The sequence below is a fragment of the Caretta caretta genome, chromosome 10 (assembly GCF_965140235.1).
Source record: "Caretta caretta isolate rCarCar2 chromosome 10, rCarCar1.hap1, whole genome shotgun sequence".
In the NCBI taxonomy this organism is placed as follows: Eukaryota; Metazoa; Chordata; order Testudines; family Cheloniidae; genus Caretta; species Caretta caretta.
Window position 1 is genome coordinate 30,630,510 of NC_134215.1, and position 18,217 is coordinate 30,648,726.

The 18,217-nt window shown below is 49.2% G+C and overlaps 1 protein-coding gene across 1 annotated transcript in view; it reads left to right on the top strand.

Annotated features, from left to right (window-relative positions):
* Window positions 1-17,236: 17,236 nt before the first annotated feature.
* The window catches only part of SEPTIN12 (septin 12), an 83,564-nt gene continuing 82,583 nt past the window's right edge, over window positions 17,237-18,217 (top strand). Inside the window, exon 1 of the mRNA XM_075132808.1 lies at window positions 17,237-17,286. The gene's annotated coding sequence lies outside the window, so the exon portion shown is untranslated. The remainder of the gene's footprint in view (window positions 17,287-18,217) is intronic.

The window sequence follows — 18,217 nt, forward strand, 5'->3', positions numbered from 1 at the left end:
TCCCCAGCCCCTTCCCCGCTCTCTCCCCTCCCCTGCAGCCACGCCTCCAGTCGGGCAGCGCTCTGGCCAGCCGCTCCTACTGGGCAGCGTGGCAGCATGGCTGGCTCCAGCATGGTAAGGGGGCAGAGAGCAGGGGGTTGGATAAGGGGCAGGAGGTCCCGAGGGGCAGTCAGGGGACAGGGAGCAGGGAGCGGTTGGATAGGGGGTGGGGTCCCAGGTAGTGGTTAGGGGCTGGGGCGTGGATAGAGTTTGTGGCAGTCAGGGGACAGGGAGTGGGGGAGTGTAGATGGTGGGAGTCCTGGGGGGCGGTTGGGGTGGAGGTTCTGGGGGCAGGGTCAGAGGACAGGGAATGGGGGGGGGTTTGATAGGGCATGGGAGTCCCGGGGGGCCTGTCAGGGGGTGGGGGTGTGGATAGGGGTTGTGGCAATCAGGGGACAGGGAGTGGGGAGCATTGGATAGTGGGTGGGGTCCTGTCAGGGGATGGGAGGTCCCGAGAGGGGCCGGTCAGGGGTCAAGGAGCAGGGAGGGTTGGATAGGTCGTGGGTTCTGAGGGGGGTGGGAAGTGGGAGGGGGTGGATAGGGGGCGGGGGCCCGGCTGTTTGGGGAGGCACAGCTTCCCTGCCCAGCCCTCCATACAGTTGTGCAACCCCGATGTGGCCCTTGGGCCAAAAGTTTGCCCACCTTTGCTCTGGACGGTCATCCTAGCTCCCATTTATGCCTTTGAAAATCAGTCCCAAAATTTGTGACAGTGCCCAGAACTGAACCCAGGTCTCCTGTGTCCAGTCCAGTGCCTCAACCACGTCATCATCCTTTGGCTGTAATTAACTCTTTAATTTGGTAGACAGTTCCCATGCACTGAATTAAAATCAGTGAGAACTGAGTATCCTCGGGGCAGATTTTCAAAGGTATTTAGGAGCCTAACTACCTTTGAAAATTTGGCCCCAAGTCCCTTCTTCAGCTTTGAAAATTGCACCCCAGGACTTTACTCCTTCCCTGTGTAGCCACAGGTCTCTGTTGCACACAACTGGCGAACAGCTTTTCATGGCATTGAATGGGAGCGCTGTCGCCAGTTTGGATTGGCTGATTTCATGTTAGCTTTTCAGCACATTTCAGTGTCATTTACTCTTTGCATCAGACACATGCAAACATGGGAATTGCCACAGGCCTATAATGCAAATATTTTTTGTTTGAAAATAGCCTGATTTAGAGCACATCTGGTGGCTTTATAGAAAGAACCATTTTGCAGATTGTAACAAACTGAACTGAATTTGGAGTCTTTTTTATGTTGGTCTATTTTGCTGCCCTCAACAGGAAAGGAATCTGATAAACCTGATTAAGAATCATTGCATATAAAATGTTTATACATTTGTTATCCTGTATTATGATATAAGTCAGAAATCCTAATTATTACTCCTTAGCTATACTCTGTATGCCAGTTTCTTCTTGCATTATATAGCGTGACCTGGCTTATATTACTGCACCATATACAAATCAATAAGGATTCAACATATTGCTTATAATCTGGAGATTTTGATGATATATTTTTCTAATCAGTTGGCCAAATTCTGTTCTCACTTACCCCCCACAATAGGGCCCAGTGCGTATAAATGTGAACAAACTAGGAGTGAGTTTGGATATTTCTTCCCTTTCACTCCCTATTCTGAGTTATGAATGTTTTTGTGTCTTGGTTGCTCCAGCAGAATTCTCTGAAATCAAATCAGAACTACCTGAAAGGCTGAGGCTGTTTGGATTACGAGTTCTAGTTCCACTCATCTAGAGAGATCTTTGAGTCACATAGCTTGAATCCAGGCCCAGGAACAAAACTGAGAATACAGCAGATTTGTCAGTCCCCTCCCCTGTGGTATATTGAAAACTACTTAAAATGCAGGGTTTTTTTTCCTGGTCCTGCTTGCAGCCAGGGGGCTCTGTACAGAAGTGTATGATCAGAGGCAGTCTGCAGACCACCTAGATTAAAAGAAGGTGGGGTGAATTGTGTCACTCCATTTTTAAGGAGCAGCCTGTTTTGTCTCACTCTGTTTTTGGGGTTCTGGTGAATTCTAAGAAATAGAGCAGCGTTAAATTGTCACTGTCCACCAAGGGTGTTTTATGTTTTATTATCTAACGTCTCTGTGTGTGCCATGAACATGATATCCCCCTCTACTCCCAATCTGAACTTTCCTAGCCCCAAATATTTAAGAACTGACTTAAATCCATCCCTGTAGAGCAAACCACTTAAGCACAGCAGTGCCTTTCTGAGTAGGGATAGACAACTGAATTTGGGCCTTACATCACAGGGGGCTTCAGACCGTGGGGGAGGGAGGGAGGCAGGTCCACTCTGCTCCCATCTCATGAAAATGGTAGAAGAATCTCTGTACAATATTAAACAAGCAATAGAACAAATGCTCTTTCTCTGGCACTTTTGTCACCCTCATCATATTGCCGTCCCAAACTCTTAAGATTACAATTCAATGTACCTTCTAGAGCCCAGCAGTGCATCTCAGCAGGGCTTTGTTCTGATGCTTCATTTATGCAAACTCTGAAGGGCATTTTTAGTAGATATTCTCATGAAATAAAGAGGCAGAGACAAGCCTTTGACATGTGTTAACACCCTGCTAATAGGATAGTCTCTGACATGTGTCTCCATGTGCCTCAGGGTGTGAAAGACATGTCAAGTGGCTAACAGCCTGAACGTGTTGAGATTTACAAATGGTGTGAAGCCATGTAAGGGAGTGGGATCTCGTGGACACAGTAAGCCGTCAGGGGAGTTGCGGCATTGTGACACTTGACATGACGAGTGTGTTCATGTAGATGTTTAAGCCGAATGTATTGTGCGGAGGTGTTTGCACACATAGCTAAGGAATCCCTATGGAAATGAGTCCACTGCACTGTTAAGAATACCAGACCCTGGGGCACAGGGTGATCTGATGAGCGATTCAGGAACAGGTACCAGGGAAATGAGAAGACTGCCAGCAAACCTAGGGTACTGCCTGTGGCAGGCGATTGAGACACAATGGCATTCCTTTCTAACTCGCCAGGCTGCCCAGCCATCCCAAACTGGCCATGACAAAGCTTTGTAGTCCCATGTAGACTCAGCCCTGTTCCTAGTAGTAAGTTTCTGTATCATAAAAAGCCCCAATGTGATGGGCAATAGCTAGCAGGAGAGACAGCAAAGGCCGCCTGGGCTAAGGGAGGTTCTGATCTCCCACGTAGCACTGGAGCGCATTGGTGAGATGGTGCTGGGACGCTGTCCCTGTGCAGACATCACTAGTGCTGGGGAGTGCACTCTCCAGGGCCAGCGCGCCACTTGCCAGCGTGACATTTCCTGGGCGAGAGCCTGAGAAAGGCGCTAGAGATCGCCTGCCGAGAGAGCGCTGCATGCTTCCTGCGGGAGAAACAAGCCAATTAGCACCCCTTGCTGAAGTGGTGCATCCAATCCAGGCTGGCATGCTGCTCAGCAGCAGAAGTGACAGGTGCACAGGAAAGCCAGGGTACGGATAGCAGCAGCTCTGCCCACACAGCAGTGACAGACACCTGTCTTTAAGGCTGGTGGAAATGTTTCTGTCCTGTGGAAAATTGGGGTGGTGCACAGGGGCTTGATGAAGTGAAACTTGCCAGGGGAAGTGCCTGGTTTCCTCCATTTTTTTCCCCATCAAAAACTGAAATTGGGGGTGTCGTTTTTTTCAACAAAAAATCAAAATTTGACATTGAATTTTTGAGGAAGGGATCTTCTCTTGCACTCCTGTGACGGTGACCCAGCCTGTGTCAGGCCAGGCCCCCATGAAGGGAGCTCTAAGTTGGGCCACTGCCAAGAGCCCCAAGCAGCTGTTACAGCACCAGCAATCACTGGGTACAGGGATGCCCCAGACGCACCCCTTTTCTCAAGTCACAACTCCCTAAACTGACCCCAGTGACAGAGGTAACATAGTGCCCTATATGATACAGCATTCCTCCCATAGCCTGCTGAGCTGGCTTTCAGGCCACTGTGCACTAGAGGAATGGTCCAAAACTGCCCTTATTTATTTATTTGCACTACCATCATTCCTGGGGGTCCTAGTCATGGACCAGGACCACATCACAGCTAAGCATCTGGCCCTGCATGTCTGCTATGATCTCGGAGCTACTGGTCATGGTGGGATACAGGAAGCTTACACAGGGAGCAGTGCAGGGGGCCTTCAGTGCCAGAGACTACTGGCCATAGTGCTCTCAGTTCAAGGACTGGATTCACTAGGGATGCACGGGGATTAGCGACAGTAGGGCGGGTACCCTCTGCTTTCTGTTTGTAACTGGCTGACCTCCTCTTTTTGTGATTGTCACACCCAGGCCCCACTATAAAGAAACATTCTTGGAATTTCTGGGCCTGATTCCCCTTTTGCATCGGTGTAACTCCATTGAAGCCAGTAGTGTAGGACTGGTATATGCAAGAAGAGAATGAGACTTCCTGTCTCCTAACTCTCTGCAGGCCCCGAACAATCTTCCTGCGACTGACCGCTCCTTTGGGGAACCAACTGGGAAGCTCCATTGTACAAGCTCAGGAGCCTATAGGCTTGCAAACAGGACCGAGTATGATTTTAGTGCCTGTTAACATGTAATTGAAACAATCTTAGCTGCCTGTTTGACAGAGGCTGATTTTACCAGTAGGAGCCTGTGTTTTCAGAAATACTCATTCAGATTTTCCACCCCATCTTTCTGGTCTCTCCCCCACCCCTTCACCAGATGGTAGAGCCAAAGTTCCAGAAGACATTTATTTTAGACAAACTACTTGATCATCAAAATCATTAGCTCAGTCTGGAGGTGGTTCATTTAACTGGGATTTGGTCCTGCTTCGAGCAGGGGGTTGGACTAGATGACCTTCTGGGGTCCCTTCCAACCCTTATATTCTATGATTCTATGATTCTATGATGTGTAAGATAAGGAGAAGTAAAGGGAGAGCAAACCCTACCCAATCAGCAAGCACTTGTTTACACTAAGCTCTGTGCTGGGGGTGAGTGGGTGTTTTGCTTTTTGTTGTGTTGAGGTTTTTTAATATATCCATATGGCTGCTGGATTCTCCGTGGGAGCTGAAGGAAATAGCAGAGTTAATTCCTTAACTAGACATTCCATACAGTTCATAAATGGACTCCATGCTGTGCTAAACTCATGTGCCTTCCCCTTGTTAACATCATTCCGCTGCATTTCCCCTGCTTTTGGCATGGTGGGTGAGTCTCTTTACAGCTCTGTTTATTTGTCGTTATTACCATTCAGCCTCCCAACGCCTTCCAATCTGTGTAAGCCTCCTGCCGTTGGAAGACTCCCTTTCTGCCTGCACTCCCAGTATAATTCTCTTCCCTCTGCATCTTGAGGACACTCTGGTGTGTCACCTCACACCATTGCTTCCTTCAGCCGTCTGGCGTTCACAGGGAATCCCATCTGGAACGTGGCTTTCCATTGTCCGCTCAAGCGCTAAGTGGAGGTTTAATCACTTGCTGCAAAGTTTGTGCTGAACTGTTTCAATGGTGAGTGAGTAAAAGCAGGGGCTGGCGCAGCCAAGGGCATGGTCACATTTCCAGCCTCTTGTTGAACAGTTATGATTTATACCTAACCATTTCCCCAGAGAATAATGTCGCCGTTGCATGTCGTGTTCTGCGTAGTTCAGCCTCTGCGGATTGAGTGCTGGCATTCAGCTGCTGTGAGAGCTAGCCAAATCACCTCTTGTGAATCATGTCTGTGAATTTTGGCTGCTTTATGGTTTGAGCCAATAATTAAACTTTGGGTTTTTGTTTCTTTAATTAAAAATGGCTTTTGGCACACAGAGGAAATTGTGATGAAAAATTCGGTGCAAATGTTCAGGTTTTCATAGAAACTTTGAACCCCCACCGCCACCAACTTTTTGTGTATTCAGCAGCTGAGAAACCAGATTTTTCAGTTTACATTTATAACTTTGGGTTGCTGAAAATGAAAACTTTTCGGTTTTTCTGGGAACCCCCCACCCCAAGCCGCCAAAGAAAATGGAAAAAAATAATTGAAATCTTTTTTGGGGAAATGTTCTGACCAGCTCTAAGAGTTAATCTCCTTAAGACACTGCTCTGCCAGGTTGGGGCTACCAAACTCTTCACTGGCCTGGCCATGAGGGCTTCCCCTTCCTCCCTTATTCCCACGCCCTTTCTCTTGCTACCCCCCACCCCTCACTGTACCTCTACCTCCAATTCAGTGTTGCCAACTTTTTTCTTAAAACCCCAGCTCCTAGAAGTAAGACATTGCATGAGAGCTCTCAGCTTTCCTTAAATAAAAGGTTTCAGAGGAACAGCCGTGTTAGTCTGTATTCGCAAAAAGAAAAGGAGTACTTGTGGCACCTTAGAGACTAACCAATTTATTTGAGCATGAGCTTTCCTGAGCTACAGCTCACTTCATCAGATGTTTACCGTGGAAACTGCAGCAGACTTTATATACACACAGAAATCATGAAACAATACCTCCTCCCACCCCACTGTCCTGCTGGTAATAGCTTATCTAAAGTGATCAACAGGTGGGCCATTTCCAGCACAAATCCAGGTTTTCTCACCCTCCACCCCCCCACACAAATTCACTCTCCTGCTGGTGCTAGCCCATCCAAAGTGACAACTCTTTACATAATCAAGTCGGGCTATTTCCTGCATAGATCAAGGTTTTCTCACATCCTCCCCACCCCCATACACACACAAACTCACTCTCCTGCTGGAAATAGCTCATCTAAACTGACCACTCTCCAAGTTTAAATCCAAGTTAAACCAGAACATCTGTGGGGGGGGGGGGTAGGAAAAAACAAGAGGAAACAGGCTACCTTGCATAATGACTTAGCCACTCCCAGTCTCTATTTAAGCCTAAATTAATAGTATCCAATTTGCAAATGAATTCCAATTCAGCAGTTTCTCGCTGGAGTCTGGATTTGAAGTTTTTTTGTTTTAAGATAGCGACCTTCATGTCTGTGATTGCGTGACCAGAGAGATTGAAGTGTTCTCCGACTGGTTTATGAATGTTATAATTCTTGACATCTGATTTGTGTCCATTTATTCTTTTATGTAGAGACTGTCCAGTTTGACCAATGTACATGGCAGAGGGGCGTTGCTGGCACATGATGGCATATATCACATTGGTGGATGTGCAGGTGAACGAGCCTCTGATAGTGTGGCTGATGTTATTAGGCCCTGTGATGGTGTCCCCTGAATAGATATGTGGGCACAATTGGCAACGGGCTTTGTTGCAAGGATAAGTTCCTGGGTTAGTGGTTCTGTTGTGTGGTATGTGGTTGTTGGTGAGTATTTGCTTCAGGTTGCGGGGCTGTCTGTAGGCAAGGACTGGCCTGTCTCCCAAGACTTGTGAGAGTGTTGGGTCATCCTTTAGGATAGGTTGTAGATCCTTAATAATGCGTTGGAGGGGTTTTAGTTGGGGGCTGAAGGTGACCGCTAGTGGCGTTCTGTTATTTTCTTTGTTAGGCCTGTCCTGTAGTAGGTAACTTCTGGGAACTCTTCTGGCTCTATCAATCTGTTTCTTTACTTCTGCAGGTGGGTATTGTAGTTGTAAGAAAGCTTGACAGAGATCTTGTAGGTGTTTGTCTCTGTCTGAGGGGTTGGAGCAAATGCGGTTGTATCGCAGATCTTGGCTGTAGACGATGGATCGTGTGGTGTGGTCAGGGTGAAAGCTGGAGGCATGCAGGTAGGAATAGCGGTCAGTAGGTTTCCGGTATAGGGTGGTGTTTATGTGGCCATTGTTTATTAGCACTGTAGTGTCCAGGAAGTGGATCTCTTGTGTGGACTGGACCAGGCTGAGGTTGGTGGTGGGATGGAAATTGTTGAAATCATGGTGGAATTCCTCAAGGGCTTCTTTTCCATGGGTCCAGATGATGAAGATGTCATCAATATAGCGCAAGTAGAGTAGGGGCTTTAGGGGACGAGAGCTGAGGAAGCGTTGTTCTAAATCAGCCATAAAAATGTTGGCATACTGTGGGGCCATGCGGGTACCCATAGCAGTGCCGCTGATCTGAAGGTATACATTGTCCCCAAATGTGAAATAGTTATGGGTAAGGACAAAGTCACAAAGTTCAGCCACCAGGTTAGCCGTGACATTATCGGGGATAGTGTTCTTGACGGCTTGTAGTCCATCTTTGTGTGGAATGTTGGTGTAGAGGGCTTCTACATCCATAGTAGCCAGGATGGTGTTATCAGGAAGATCACCGATGGATTGAAGTTTCCTCAGGAAGTCAGTGGTGTCTCGAAGGTAGCTGGGAGTGCTGGTAGCGTAGGGCCTGAGGAGGGAGTCTACATAGCCAGACAATCCTGCTGTCAGGGTGCCAATAAAAGGTAAGCTTCTAGCCATCATGCGGGGGTGGGGCGAGCTGGAAACGGTGGTCCAAGTGCACCCTACCAGCTCAGACACCAGAAGGGAAAGGAAAAGTACCCAAAGTGTATTTTTAAATCTCTGGCTTAAAAATCATCTCTCTTGACGTTTTGTGGAGAGGGAGGAGGTTGGGCTGTCTCCTGATTTCTTCAATGACTGCAGCTGGCCAGACTGAATCCAACACTAACACATGTAATTAACCAAGCTGTGCCAAACCTTTACTATCTTCATTTGCTCGTATGTTATATATCCCTGTCCCCTACCCTTCATCTGCTGTGCGTCTTAGGGCTCGTCAACACGACAAGTTCAGGTGAATTAACTAAAGGAGTGAAATTAATATACACTGGTTAAAGTACATGAAGCGCTCATGTGAATGCTCTCTTTAGAAGCAAAGTGGCCTTAGCTGGCTGTTAACTCAAGCCACAGTCTTGCCTTTGAGGCTCCTACAGGCAGGTATAGCCAATATATGTTCCTGGTCAGTCCAGCCTTCCCCAACCTGGCTTATTCCCTTCCCACTTCATATGTTTTACTTGAGATTTTTTTAAATTTATTTATAACACAGATCTGAATGTGCCCATGTGGCGATCAGAGGTGATTTAAAATGTAAGCAGAATGGTATTTTGGGTGCCATCATCCTGAGATTGCATTCTCTGTCCACCCCTCTGTTTCCAGTAACATAGTCGAGATGAGGAATTATTTTGTTTTAATATTTTCACTGCAAGAGCAATCGCCGGGAACAAAAACCGAAAGCCTTAAAGCTGTGTGTCTGCGGAGTGATTATAGCAATGCAGTCTGGTTGGGAATTTCATTACCTGTTGCTTCACTATCCTCTCAGGGCTGTCTCACTCAATGCAGCAATCGCTCTGATCTGTAACTTCCTTCTCTGGTGGAGAAGGTGGATGACAGAGGTTCTAATATTGGTGCCCATCATTGTTGTTTCTTGGTCTGGAAAGGATGAATGTGTCAGCCGACCAGGATGAGGCTGGGCAGCAGGCCTAGTGGCCAGGATCAGAGCCACAGTCAGTCACCAGAGCCAGGGTCAAAACCGGAGGTCAGGAATGGGATACCAGAGCCAGGGGGTCAAGCCGGAGTCTGGAATCAGGAGCCTGAGCCAGGGGTCAGAACCGGAGGTCAGGAACTGCAGTAAGCAGGGGATCAGGTAAGGAAGGGCTCAAGGCAGGGGTGGCACTGAGGCAAGACTAGGTGCAAGGCAAGAGGAGCAGGAACAAGGTGGCGTGGGCACAGTGGCGGGCATGAGCACTGAGAAGCCAGCGAGCTGCTGCTGTTGCTGACTTACAAGCTAGCCTGCTGGCCTCAGCAGCCAGCTGTACTGAGGAGGCTGCCTGGACACCCGCAATGCTGCAGGTCCTGGTTCCTGACAGAATGTTTACTTGAAATTGACGTTGGTTACCATACCGGGGCTCATTTTATTTTCTTCATATAAAGTTTTAAAAAGACTCTTCAAAAATCTTATCTGAGGGGCCGCCAATGCCTTAAATGAGCTAAGGATGGTAAGAAATGTCTCACCTGGGTCTGCCTCCTCCGCCGCATGTCTGCTGCCATCCCAGCCCAAAGAGGCTGCAAAGCCCTAGCACTGGTGCGGTAGTGTCCGGTGCTCATTTTGTGTAGGTGTAAGTGACCAAACAAGCACCAGGCCTGCGGTGAATTGGGCCTAATTAGCACTAGGCAACATCTTTTTTGAACAAAAGGTATTCTCGTTGAAAAGTGCCTGTCTTTGATTTTTTCCCCCCTGCAACATTTTGATTGAAATGATCAAAAATCTTCCTTTATGGTGTTTCCATTTTTGAAATAAGATATCTTCCAAACACATTCTTAAATGCTGAAACTATTTTCAGAGATTAATTTTTTTGGCATCACCTGGTGGGATTTTTTGAAACATTTGTCAAAATGGAAAATGATAAACTTGAAGTGAGAAATGTAATATTACAATAAACAATTTGTAAACACTTGTTTTCCAAAAAATGAAATTAATCATTTTTTTTTTAAATGACACAATCTTGAAATTTGTCATGATTTTTTGCCCCAGTTCTCCACCTGCTCTGAGCCCACTCTATTCTATGATCTCTTTGCAGTATGTCCCCTGCACATGCATAAGAGAGGAACTTAGAGATGGAAATGGAATTAACACAGGAGCAGTGTCCCTACCAAAGTAACAGGGAAGGTGACCAGGGGTGAGTTGGGAGATAAACACCCACAGATCCATCTGGGAGAAGTAGCAGCCTGCTGTTATTCCATTGTGTGCATTGGCTTCAGTGATTAAGGGGCTTGTGTTGATCCTCTATGCAGGAGTGAATTTCACCCAGGGACCTTCTTCTTAACCTTTGACAAGGCAGCAGAGCCAAGGAAGTCCTCAGTAGTTGTGCTGTGAACATGAGGCAGATTCCAGCTGGCGTAGCTCTGTTGAAGTCAGCAGAGCTATATGGAGGTCAAGGGACCTCTGCCAATTTACACAAGCTGAGGGTTTACACCCACCGTCCCCAATACAAATCAAAAGGAAATTCCCTATTTCCAAAATGCAAACCCACTTGTGAGAAACTGCCGTGTCTTTGGTACCCTCTTTGCAGCAGCAATTCTGCCCTGATGTGGTTTATTGTTTGGGGAGAGATTCCTTTTTAAGTTAAACTGACATAAAGCTTGCTCTGTTTAATTTCTGAAGGAACCTGCCCAGACTAAGGTCCTCTCATTATTCTTATTTTAATTCCCAGAAAACTTGTTACTTGCACTCTCCATACACAAGTGTGAGGGCTGAGAGTCCTTCTAACCTCCTGTTGAATGATGTATTTCCCATGGAACATGCCCTCTGGAATGCCTTTCTCAGGTTCTCACTGCGTATTAACTCAGCACACCCTTGGCTGATGTTGTCTCTCCATCCACAGAAGTTGGTAATTAGGGTAAAGCAGGTTGCTGCGACTTTGAAAGCACCAAAATAATTTTTTTAAAACCAGTGTGACCTCCAACGTCTAAATCCAAAACTGTGTGTTTGGGGGAGAGTGGGAGAAACAAACCCGAGACTGACTTGCAAAATGCTATGCAGAGGAATAGGATCAATGCTGTTATTTTTAAGCACAGTTTCAAGCTTTGCCATTAGCCACACTGTACCCTCCTGTGTTGTGAGGTCCACTTTCATGTTTCATGGCAAACCAATGTCAGGTGTGTTCAGTAGCTGGCTGAGTCAGAGAGAAGGACGGCCTTCTGGTTAAGGCATTGGACTGACAGTCAGGAGGGCTTGGGTCTATTCCCAGCTGCAGGCAGTCCGTGGGAATACAACTTTGGTCTTATTGAAGTCAATGGCTAATTGTCTAATGATTCCACTGAAAGTAGCATTGGGTCTTTAATCTCTCTGTGCTAGTTTCCCATTTGTGATGGGACTAATACTTCCCTACTCCTGGGCATGTTGTGAGGCTAACTGCACGACTGTGTGCTGCTCACATAGTAGGGTCATGAGCACCAAGAAAAGCCGATACAACTCAGTCATTACTGAACAAACGAAACCCTACCGGGTTCTACGGCAATGCTCCAGAACACCGCATCTCACTATCGTGATGCTGCAGGACCTGAAGTCATTGCTCCTGTTTTCTGATGGGACAATGTTTTTTTCGAGGTCAGGAGTGTCATTAACACCATTTTACTGGCCAAATTCCACCTAAGTGACTTCATTCTCCATACCTACGTCCCCCTTGCAGTTTCAGTGGGATACTGCTCATTCTCACTTCCCGCCCGAGACTCCTGAATACTATAGCCACTTTTGTGGGGAACGTAGCAGCCGGCTACCTTTCTGCCTACATGATGGTCCAGACCTGGGTCCAATTCCAGCTCTACCCTGGACTTTGTTGCATAGACCCTGATCCACAAAGGGATTTAAGGGCCTCCAGTCCTTTGAGGATCTGGGCCTCAATGCCCTCTCTCTAAAATAGAGAAAATAACCCTTCTAATTCACAGCGGTGTTGTGAGGATAAATACACTAGAGATGTGGGGCGCTCAGATGCTGTAGCACTGGGGCCATATAAATCGAAGAGGTTGGCTTTTGACACAGCACTCCTGGAGGTGGGATACCCCAGCTTGGGAAGCCAGGGTTTTTCACTGTATGTCCTAGGTCCCAGATTTTGGATGCAAATGTCTGTCTGGTGGGAGCTTGAGCCAAGTGTTTCATTCCGTGGGAAGGATGAGTGAAGGAGTGTTCCTGCGGCAGCTGGCCCCGCCTACCGTTGAAACACGCGGCAGAAAGGTCACACGTGTTAACATGCTCAGTACGGCGCACGTTGGGAGTGTGTTAATGCACCAGGTCCACCTCCCACTGGACCGAACGACATGGTTCATTGGGGTCTCCTCTCGCCATTCAGTCTGTGCCAGTGCCCTGCTCCCTCGTCCGATTGCCCGTCTGGCACTGCTCAGGTGGGGAACAGTACTAGGAAGTTCTCCCGGCAGTGATATTTTCTGGCTATATTTTAATAGTCGCCATTTAACAGGGAAATCTGCCTGTGCCTAAGACATCGGACTCCTTTCCCCTTGCAAGCCAGTCAGCAGTTTGTGCTGCCAAAGAGCTCAGAACAACACCTGCTAGCCCAGGGCTCCATGATGGCTTTGGCTGCTGTGCACGGTGGCGGTGTGCGGCTCCACTAGTCGTGACTGGAGTCGCGGTGCCCGTGCAGGCCGGGAACTGCTCTTTGCAGCAGTTGTCCCAGGGCCAGTGAGCAGGCAGGGGGATTGCCGGGTTCCCCTGGGGGTGTGTAGTGCCCCAGGCAGCACTGTGGTCTCTGTGCATCTTGCACTTAAAGGGCACGTGAAGAAACCTTCCGACTGCCCGTGGCACAAGCGCACAGGAGTTGGGGGGCTGGGCTTTACCCCAGTCTTCGTCCTCTGTGCTCGGGGTGCCAGTGGGGTGTGATTTGGGCATCTTTATATCAGGCACAAGCCGAGACCACGCAACACAGGGAAGCTTTTAGAACTGACTGTCCCTTTGTTTACACTGGCATAAATCAGGAATGACTCCACTGAACTCTATGGGCCTGATTCTCCCCCTGTAACTCTGTTGGGTTTGGTGGAGCCGCTCCTGAGTTACACCCAGGTAAGTGAACGGAGAATCAGACCCATGGCATTTACTGTATTGGCACCTCCATGTCATAAAGTCAGAGACATCCACTGCACACATATTTCCCTGGCTGCATTTCTGCCTCCTGTGCAACCAGTGTCTTGTGTAGCGTGGGGCTGGTGGAAGATACCTTGCAGTGCACACAGTTCCAGTGTCCTGTGTTATCCCACAAGCTGGTTAGATTTACTACGCTCCTGTTTGGTAGAACGAGGCCAGTGCTAATGTGCATCTCCTCGGTCTGCTGTTCCCACAGTACAATATGATCATAAATGACACGAAACCCACACGCCAGTGAAAGAGCTCAGGGCTGCTTCTGTATTTTTCTATCCAGGCAGAATTACTGTTGGGCCCAGATGGAGCCCACTTTCTCTGTCAGCCACGAATGATCTCTGTGTCACAAACAGGGCACTGGAGGGATTGTTTTCCCAACTGGTTACTCTCTCTTCCCCTACCCCTAAGCTTCCAGAGCCTGCTTCTCAGTTATGTCAAAGCCCCTTTACCCCACCCTGGCAGCATAAAGGGGCCTCAGATTGAGGGGGAAATGGGACCCTGAGAATACCATATGCAGAAGGCCTCTCAGGCCAATGTAAAACTGGCCTAAGGAGTTTACCATGGCCCATCTGCTCTCACAGTACTGCACTACAGCTAACCCTTTTAAGAGGCAGCAGGTTTAAAACAAATAAAAGGAAGTATTTCTTCACACAACGCATAGTCAACCTGTGGAACTCCTTGCCAGAGGATGTTGTGAAGACCAAGACCATAACAGGGTTCAAAAAAGAACTAGATAAATTCATGGAGGATAGGTCCATCAATAGCTATTGGACAGGATGGGCAGGAATGGTGTCCCTAGCCTCTGTTTGCCAGAAGCTGGGAATGAGTGACAGGGGATGGATCACTTGATGATTCCCTGTTCTATTCATTCCCTCTGGGGCACCTGCCATTGGCCTCTGTCAGTAGACAGGATACTGGGCTAGATGGACCTTTGGTCTGACCCAGTAGGGCCATTCTTATGTTCTTATTCTCTGCTCACCACAGCCTACAGGGGACAAGGAGAAGCAGGGTGTGAATCAGAGCAGCTGGAGCCTGGGGTGGGCTCTGTTTGGCCCCAGAATACCAGGAGCACAAAGGTGACTTAAAGTTTGCCCCCTAGTTCCTGCCCCCAGTGCAGTTACTGAGGGTCAGGACCTGTGTCCTCCCAGTATCCATGTCAGATTTGAAATCCAGGACAGCTAAAACACCGTCACCACAAATCCCTTCATCCACTCCAATGGGGACTCTTGTACCATGGCTGCAGGGGGGTTCTTAACTCTTTGCTCACATAAGGCTTATCTATGCTAGAACGTCTCACTGGCAAAAGTCCTGCCAGTGGACTGCTACTGACAGCTCTTTTGGCTGAGGGCTTTCACGTCTGGCTGCCATCTTGCAGTGTCAGGTTGTACTGGCAAAAGACTGTGTGGCATGGTGGCTAGGCATCCCAGCATCCCCCACACCATGCTCCAGTGCATTGCCTTGAGGGAGATTTTTTTGCCATGCATTGTGGGAGACCAGCGCCGTTCTTGGTTTGGGATCAAATTCCCACCACTCCCTCTGGTCAGTCCCATAATCTGCTTGTTTCCACACCGTTTTGCAACCTCTCCACCATCTTGCCATTGGAAACAGGGATGTTGAATGGCTCGGCGGAGCTCTCTTGTCTGTTTTAGAGACAGGGCAACTCCTGCTTTTGTATTTGCGGAACCACCATCCTGGCTACCCAGGCAGCAGGGAAATGGCAAATGCTGAGGAGGTGTGAATGTTACAGACATGAATGACAGTGGCCAGGCACTGTAGGTATTCACTGACCAGATGCATGCAATGGACAGGGGGCCTTGAGGGTGAGTGATGCGGGGGGGACAAGGGGCGGAGAGGAGCGAGCAGTGGGCCGGGCCTCAGGGGGAAGAGGCGGAGTAGGGGTGGGAAGAGGCAGAGTGAGGCCAGGGCCTAAGGGGAAGAGGCAGAATGGAGGCAGGAAGAGGCTGAGTTAGGGCGGGGCCTCAGGGAAGAGGCTGAGTGGGGGCTGGGCCATGGTCCATGTGCTGGTGGCCCCCTCCTTCTTGGGAGCTTCTGGCACTCCTGACAATGGAGCGATGGTTCAGGCCCATGAAATGAGCGACAAATGTTGGCACCGGATCATTAAGCAAATCTGGGTTGATGAGCAGAAGTTTTGTCTACGGAGGCCACGTTTCTGGCATTGGGTGCAGCACAAGGACACCAACATAAAAGCTGCTCTGACTGGAGAAATAGGTGGCCCTCACGCTCTGGAAGTTGGCAACCCCAGATTGCTATTGGTCAGTGGGCAACCAGTTTGGCATTGGAAAGTCTGCAGTGGGGGCAGTCATCATCCAGGTGTACAAGGGCACCAAACACCTCCTGCTGCACAGTACTGTGACTGGACAGTGTGCAGGAGATAATAGGTGGAGTCACTGAACTGGGCTTCCTGAACTCGGATGGGACAACAGATGGGAAACCCCCCTCCCCACCTTGCCTCTGAGCACATAAACAGAAGGGGAGACCTCTCCCTTTTTATGTAAGTGTTGGAAGCTCATGGGGGGCCATTTCACTACTCTTAGCATTAGGTGGTCAGGAAAGGTCCGGGACGCTGATGTATTTAGGAACACAGGATTTTCTGACAAGCCGCATGCAGGGACATTCTTCCTGGACCAGCACATTCCTATCTGTGGGATTTCTTTCAATGCCTACTGTGATTCCCAGGGAGCCAGCCTCCCCTTTGCTTCCCTGGCTCATGAAGCCATCCACCAGGCACCTGGACAGCAGCGAGGAAAGATGTAACTACCACCTGAACAGGGGCAGGGTGACTGTGGAGAATGCCTTTGGCAGACTGTAGGGCCGGTGGAGATGCCTCATGAGTAGCCTGGATTTCAGTGAGCCAAATGGTCCTGTTGTTACCGCCGCATGTTGTGTTTTGCACAACACTTGGTAGTGGGATCCTCCCTCCATGTGGCATTTAGCTCCACATGATAGCAGCAGGTCTGGGAAATGGTACCAGACTTTTTGTCACTGTTCTTTGCCCTTTGATAAGCCTGATGTAGCTCCTTCTCCTTTGCCAAGCAGCAGGACTCATCCTGTCTTACCCCTGCGTCTGCATCTCCTTTGCAATATTGCAATAGACATCTTTATTCCTGTGAGAATCCCGCAGCTGGGTCTGCACTGCTCCTTCCCCCCCACAGGATGAAAACATCCAGGGCTGCAGAATGAGGTTGAGCTGGAGTTTTGCCTGGAACCGTATGTGTGCAGTAACAAAGGTGGGCTAGCACTAGCAGGAAAAGAGGTGTTTCCAAAACATACTGGGGGGCGGGGGGGACTTCCAGGCACTGTGACTCCCGGGCAGCCGAATTCAAACATTTGACCAGTGGTCCCTGCCATGGGGACAGCAGTGGGATTGTTGCTGGAGGACTGCTTGTGGTAGTACCTGTTCTTCGGTATCCACGCAGGCATCATACTGGTAGAACGGTAGTGGCAGAGGGCTTGTGTTGCTTGGGGAACTGGTCTAAATTCACCAGCAGACGGGCAGGGTTTTATTGGCAGGACTTGTAATTGAGAGTGGATGCAGGCAAGGCTGTCCGGCAAGGCAAGTTTTGCTGGCAAGACTTTGTAGTGTAGCCCAGGCCATAGGGGAAGGGTGGTGGGAGCCAGGCAAGGAAGGGGTTAACAGCTGCACAACAAGGGAGAGCACCTGACCTGGAGAAATTAGGGAGGGCCAGTCTTTCAGGTGGGGCTTGTTGTACTGGGCTGGAGGGAGAGCTGTGGAGCCCAGCTGGCTGCAGGACACTGTGAGTTAAAGCCTTAGATCTAGAAGCTTTTCTTACCGCCCCCTGTCCTGCTTTCTCTCCTCTGGGTTTGGGCGGAGGGGGTCCTGGAAGGCTGTGGGTACCGACCAGGCTGGGGAAGGAAGGCTGCCAGGGGGCCGCTCCCACATTCACCAGTGGTTGGAGGGAGGCACCTGGCCAATCCAAGCCCTGATAAACAGGTTGGTTATCTGTTAGCTGCCTGCCAAGAGCTCTTCGGGTGGCTGCATGTAGCTGTGGAAGATTGTCTGCAAAAATGTCTCCTGGGACCGCAGCTAATCCCCCCTTCTCCAGAACAGCAGCGCTGCAGCTGAGCTGTTGTGTGCGGTCCTCAAAGGCAGAGAGGAAAGCTCTACGCCCACGTGCATGGAAATGCAAGATCTGGATCCTCTGGGGTGGCAGGCCTGATTCAAGGGGTGGTAGTCCTCTGGGTTTGTACCAGCTGGGAGGATCCAAGCTCTTCGGGGAGTTAGGTCAGTAATTCTACACTTGGCCTACATGGTGCTAGGTGTTGTACATACGCATAGGAAGAGCTAGGACTACCCCAAAGAGCTTACAATAGACAAACGGAGGGGAAACTGGGGCACAGAGCTACCAAGGGCCAGATTCACAAAGATACTTTGGCACCTAAAGTCTAACATTTTGGCGCTACTGAAATTCTCAAACACCACTGCCCCACCACTGCCTGACCCCAGAGACACCCAAGGCCCCATGGGGTCCAAGTTTCTGCTAGTGGGCATGCACAATGCTGCCTAAATCCTGCTGCTACCACTAATGAGCTGCTCAGTGCCCCAGCAGAAGCTGCAGCCCAAACTCCATGGCCCTGGCCTGTCTCATCAGCGGGGCCCAATCCTGCAGACATGTTCTGAGCACACCTATGGCAGGAGGCCTGATGCGGGTTGCAGAGAGATGGAGG